Genomic DNA, 6,526 nt, shown 5'->3' on the forward strand with positions numbered 1-6,526 from the left:
GTATTAAATGGATGGGGGGGATCTCTGCCCATTTTCTCCACATCATTCATGATTCTATCAGCCTCTCTTATGCCCTCTGTTGTTTAAATTTAATTTTTTTTAACAAAGAGGGGGGAAACAGCTCCAAATGCTTTCAATGAATCCAAAAACACGTAAATCACAAGGCGCTGGTAATTAGCCCATGCTAATGACACTGTAGTTAAGACTGTTTGAATATTTTCATTATAATGCCTTACCCTCTTTTTCCTCGGAAATGAAAAGACTGGAGATAAATATTGGTTGTTGTTCACATGAAGAAAATTTGCATGCAAAGGACCAGAACCACACTCAGTCTCTCTGGTTTTAATCTGCTTTATCACAGTCATTGAAATCACTGCTAAAAACAAGAGCAAGGAAAAATCACCTCGACATCTTAGGCTTCTTTTAACTAGTTTTTAAATGCAATTTTCAATACAGCTGAAAGAAATAGCTGTAGAGCAGCAGTAACGATTGTCTGTCCCTCTTTCCTTGGTGAAAACAGAGCAAGAGACTGCGAGTCGCTTCACGCATTATGGTTTTGGCGCACAGCTTAAAACTTAAGCATACTTCTTTAAAAAGTGAGTATGACAAAAAAACATGGGCTTTATACAGATTCCACACCTTAAAGAGCAGTTATTTGCTGTTGCTTCCTTGATGAGTTCAAGATGCCTTTCTGCAAAAAACGTGTGAAATGGATAGCTATATTTCCTTGTTTGTGGGATCCAAAGGGAGGAAACAAAAGAGCAGAGAATAGCAAGTGAAAGCTTTGTTTCTTTTGTACACCAATAAAACGGATGACATGGAAGTCAGTGTGGTTAATTCAAGTAAATAGAAAGCTGCACTAGACCTTGGGAGACCCAGAGATTCAAGTATCTCCTCAGCCATGAAGCTCAGCTGAGGTGACTTTGGCCCAGTCAGTTTCCCTCAGCCAAACTCACCTCACGGTTATTTTGAGGACACATTGTGAAACTGCAAGGCAGGGGTCGGCAAGTACCTCGCCTGGGCTGGTTCACTCCAGCGGAGATCCCTCCGTGGCCCGGATTGCAATGCACATGTGTGTGAGCACGCACGGCCGTGATTTCTGGCATCTGTGTCTGCACAAACACGATTTGCAGCGTCGGTGTCTGGGCGGGCGCGGTTTTCGGCGTCTGAGCATGCTTCTACATCATAGTTTTCCGATTTTAAGTTCAAGATTCCTGTTCCAAGTGCTCTTCATTTGTTTTCATGTTCGGAACAAGATATGGTGGGGGGCCTGAGGTTAGGTCAGGTGCCCCCGCTGCCCCTCTCTGCCCTTCCCTCCCTCGCTTGTCCCACGCCATCTTGCTCTGCAATCTCTCTTTTTTAAAAAACAATATTTTGTTAAAGCTTCTTCATAATACAATAAAAGAAACCAAACTCTTCTAAATGTCTTCTTTAGGACATAAGAGGGGTTGAGGCACATCCTGGAATTTTAAGTTTGCACAACTGAAGCAGGTTAAAATGCCCTGTTGCCCTAGCACAACAAAACCACAACCACAACCACAACCACAACAGCAGCAACAGCAGCAGCAGCAGCAGCAGCAGCAGCAACAACAGACTTTTGCAAGTTTGGAAAGTGACATGGAAATGCACTGAAAATGGATTCCAAGGCAGCAGCAGCTGAGCCTGAGTAGGACTTGCAACGTAAGCTAGTAAAAAAGGTGGTGAGCAGCCCTGCCAGTGGCTAAAGGCAGCAGCAAAAGTGTCAGGGTCACTTGCCTACAACCCTCTTGGTCTGCCACCTGAGGCAGGGATCTCTACTTACCTAATGGAAGAGCCGGTCCTGTATATCGTGAAATATTTATTTTCGTGATTTATTTTTAATATTCTGTTAAGGTTTGGCTTGGCTTGAGAGGAACACCTTGTAATATTAATACATCTTTATAAGTGAAATATATAAATAAAATTCATATGCGCTTTATTTCAGATTAAGCAAACTGTCTGTTTGTTGATGAGATTGCCATATCTCTCAAGTTACAGTTCTGGGTGTGTTGTATACCGAAAGGGCTGTGGGGGGGGGGTTGTACATGTTTAATTCTTGATTTGAAAGTGTGAAATTACATGCAATAGATGGCTTCACAAGCTCAAAATTCAAAAGCCTTTTTTTACCTCCCTAAGAGTATGTGGGTGGGAGGACAACTCTGGAAAGATGAGGAAATCTGTTATTGACCTCTTTGAAGCAACACTATTCTGAGAGTTCCCAGCATGAAAGTTGGTTACTTTGGCAAACTATGCCATGAGACGACATGTTAATTGTGGGCACTCTGACTCTCAGAGCTGGGGGAACTGGCAAGAGAAGAAAGCAAAGGGCTTAAGGGACGAGTTTGTAACATTTCACAGAACCTCTGGGGGGATACGGAGCTCAAGAATCAATGGACCCCTGGTTGAAATACCCTGCCCTAAACAAAGAAACAGAGAATAGTGAAAGCATTGCGGTCATGCATGGAGGCATGGGTCTTCACTGTTTAGCAACAAAGCCAGTCAACAGTTTGTCACAGAATACCACAAAGCCAGCCGCTATTGTTTTGCTGCATGTTCTGCACATTTAAGCAGGCAAACTTCACCACATTAACCACATACATTGGTTGTCTGTATTCACCCTCTAATTATTCGTTCTCGTGTATTATCACAGTAACTTTCTATAAAGGAAACTCACCTGGTAATAAGCAGAAATGGCTTCATTTTGACAGAGTTGGTAAACCTCTGTCTGGCATGTATCAGTTCAAACTGTAGCGGGGCAGAATCAGATAATTGGTTGTTCCTTCAGGCAAGCCCTCCCTGCGCAGAGAAAACTAGCATGTCAGGGAGAAGACTAGGCTAAGACTTGTTTCCACAATATCTAGTTTTCATGATAGGTTATGCATTTTTGACCACTTTCTCCATCTGCAGTCTGAAGTGGTGTAGCCTTGATACAGGTTCACCACTGCAGGGAGACCTAATTTTCAGACAAACAAAAATACTGGTGATTATTTCTCTCTTTTAAAACTGGAATTTTCTGCTAGTTGTCCACTCAATATATAAAAGCATATCGAGACATTGAGTTTGGTTTTGCCTTTTGAAGATTCCAGAGTCTGCAGTTGTAATGTGTTAGCTACATTTGTTAATACAAGAGTTACCCAGTATCATTGGCTACTGGACAATGAATGCTTTGCTTTATAAACAATTTCTCTCTTTCTCTTTCTCTTTAAGTTTACACATCAGAAATTTGAAACAGAAGAACTGGACTCTGCTGAGAGGCTTGCTTTGTCTTTTATCTTCTGAATCATTGGTCAAGCTCACAAGGGTGTTCCAAAGTCTTTTACAAAGCTAATTGACTTATAAGTGGTTTTCTTTAAACATAAAACCTGTCGAGCTCTTGATTCTTAGGAACCCGCGAGGATAGATTTGGCCTGGCTTCCTGTGTGCCAGAGGTCTCTGAACCCTAGGAGAATGCTGTGCAAAATGAATTGGGCCATTCACAAAGAGGGTATATTTTAAAACCCAATTGCCTTAAAAAGCTTCATTTTGTATTTTTAGCTCTTCCCTGAGCACAAGCACTCCTTGGGGACACTGCCAGAAGCCTGGACTGCATTCATCCTTTGATTTCCTTAAACCTTTGTGTATTTACGCTTAATAACCAACATTAGTGACATTAAAATTCTACTCACTGCAAGCAGCAAATAATCCATTCTTGCCTCCTTTTTCCTTTGATAACTGACCTTTAATATAGATCCAAGCTTAAACTCTCCAAACAGTCATTTGCACACTCTCGCAGTAACATTCATCACTATTTTCAGATAATTGCCCGGACACATCAGTCAAGAGTTGGATCCTATATGAAAGAAAAGCAGAGATCCAGAGTGAAAGATTAGGGCTTGGGCAATTTTTAAGTGAATTTCAACTAAGGACAAACATCTCCCTGGTTTTTTATTGAGGTTAGTATTTAGATGGATATAATTAAAAGTATAAGGGACCCAGGTGGCGCTGTGGGCTAAACCACTGAGTCTAGGGCTTGCTGATCAGAAGGTCGGCGGTTCGAATCCCTGTGACGGGGTGAGCTCCTGTTGCTTGGTCCCAGCTCCTGCCAACCTAGTAGTTCGAAAGCACATCAAAATGCAAGTAGTTAAATAGGGGGAAGGTAAACGGTGTTTCCATGTGCTGCTCTGGTTTGCCAGAAGCAGCTTTGTCATGCTGGCCACATGACCTGGAAGCTATACGCCGGCTCCCTCGGCCAATAATGCAAGATGAGCGTGCAACCCCAGAGTCGGTCACGACTGGACCTAATGGTCAGGGGTCCCTTTACCTTTACCGTTAATTCTTGGATTAGTCACGTGTGATAGTTCCACACAATCGGGGATTGCGTTTTAATACTATGTATGTGATGGTGTTACAGACAGCAAGTGAAGACTATTGAGAGTGGTGGCAAGTGGGGGCAATCCTGGGGTTTGGGAACCTTTTTTGCAAGGCATGCCAAAAAAGTTCCTAAGAAAAGGAGAGAGCTTTTGGCATTGCCAAAACCACATGGGGGCGGGGAGAGAAATTGCTTTCAACTCAGTGCCAACATTCTGGAACAACACCTAAGCAAGAAGCCAGCCTAACATAAATTCTTCTAATATTTATTTATTAATATTTGTTTCTTCATTCCATCCTAAATGTTTAGGGTGGGTGATAATACAGAAGTAGTTCTGGTGACATCTCTCAAAATGATCCTCTCAAAAAGAACCTGGATTTGCAATATTAAGTGTGCCATAAGAATGCCCACTGGTCTAAAGAGTTCTCAGTTCTTGGTTGGACTGGGGAGTTACTTCCGTGCTCAGCCATGAAATTACCAAATGGCCTTTGATAAGTTACTGTCTAACCTACCTCCCAGGAATGCCGTGAAGACTAAATACAAAAAACATTGGATGTTCTCGCTCTGGAGTTCCCTAAGAAGAATGGTGGAAGTTTAAAAAATAAAATAAAATGCTTTTTTTAAGCTGATTAGCAAGCAGTTCACCTCATTGAGTTTGCCTGCATTTCAGGAAAACATTTGTGTGCTTGCATTTTTGGATCTGAATGCAGTTTGTTACCGCCACATATTACTGCAATTCATAGAGAGGGGTAAATTTTGGCCTGCTTTATGATGTTAAAATTCTATTTACAGTAATCAATACAAACTAATGATTAAAAGAAATACCAGTAAGCGATCAATTGTTGGCATTCCAACGTGCTCGATAGATTACTTATGACCAATCTGCTAATTGCAATGTGTGACTCAAGCCGCTCTCTTATAATATGTAGCAGTAATGTAGTTCTTTAAACAAGCATGTTTAGCATTATGGATTCCCTGTTAAGTGGGATGTTTTCTTGGGAACTGAAGTAGTTTCTCATATATATATATATGTGAGAGAAAATACTATATATATTTCTTGTATACAATAAAGCAACAGTCAGTGCAAGGCCAGTTCCTTCCCTAGCAGAAATGGATACCACAGTGCACCAGAGAGTTCCCTTGTGCAGGGCAGGCCTCGATAAAATGAATGGCAACTGTATTATAGCACAGTGGATGGAATCACACCTTTTATACCACCCCCCAAGAGCTCACCGAAAAGCCCATCTTGCTTTCTAAAACATAGCATGACTTTTTCAGGTATTAGAGTCCAGCCTGACTTTGGCTGTAGTCACACCCCCAACATGTTCCTCCCACCAGTAGATGTTGGAGTTATGAGTATGTGTGCACACTTTGCAGAGAGAGAGAGAAAGAGAGAGGCTTCTACCCACGCAGTTTGGTTTCCTAGAAAGCTTACAAGATGATGCATATGTCAGGAAGCAAAACCACATGGGCAGATGTTTTCGTGCCTATCCAAAGCAGAGACTGCCACAACCATGTCAAGAAATGTACAAACGAAGTGGGTTTCAGACAGTCAGGCTGAGTCACATCAGTTTCATTTTAACAAAAGGAAAAATGTATTCTGGAAGAGTTTCCTGCATACCAATCAACAGAAGTTTCTAGTCCATTAAAATGTTTTGTTTGCTTATAAGGCTTATGTGCCCCCTTTCAGGACAAAGCACACTCGAAGCGGATTAGGAAATATCATTTGCTTCAAATGCACAGAAGGAACATTTGGCTTCCAAGAAGTTTTATAGAACAAGCCACTTGCAATGTTCTAGTCCAGGCCTGCAGTAGCTTCCTTTTATCAATCCGCCTGTCACTCATAATGTCTGGTCAATTCAGCAAAGTTGTCCCCACAGGCCATATGCCTTCCTCCACCCTCATTCCACCTCTTGTCATGGATAATCTGATGCCCTGGTCCATGCTTTTCTAGTTCTAATAGTGGGCAGGTTTTGGAACTTGAACAGTGCTCCTTTTCAGGTATAACTGCCTTGACTTTCTGTGCCCACAAACCATCCACATCTGCATGATAGACTGTAATTGAGCAGATCACAGAGTTGGGTCCATTTGCTCACGCATACTTAACATTGCCTTTTTGTGCCCACATTCTTAACCTGAAAGGAAAAGGAAAGAACCATC

The 6,526-nt window shown here is 41.9% G+C and overlaps 1 long non-coding RNA gene across 1 annotated transcript; it reads right to left on the bottom strand.

Annotated features, from left to right (window-relative positions):
* Positions 1-335: 335 nt before the first annotated feature.
* Positions 336-3,715, bottom strand: LOC148685571 (uncharacterized). Its single transcript, XR_015950140.1, has 2 exons — positions 2,693-3,715; positions 336-1,354 (listed from the first exon to the last, which is right to left on the bottom strand). It is a non-coding gene; the product is annotated as an uncharacterized LOC148685571 (long non-coding RNA).
* Between the last annotated feature and the right edge of the window lie 2,811 nt (positions 3,716-6,526).

This window comes from Zootoca vivipara, chromosome 5 (assembly GCF_965207765.1).
Source record: "Zootoca vivipara chromosome 5, rZooViv2.hap1.1, whole genome shotgun sequence".
Taxonomy (NCBI): domain Eukaryota; kingdom Metazoa; phylum Chordata; class Lepidosauria; order Squamata; family Lacertidae; genus Zootoca; species Zootoca vivipara.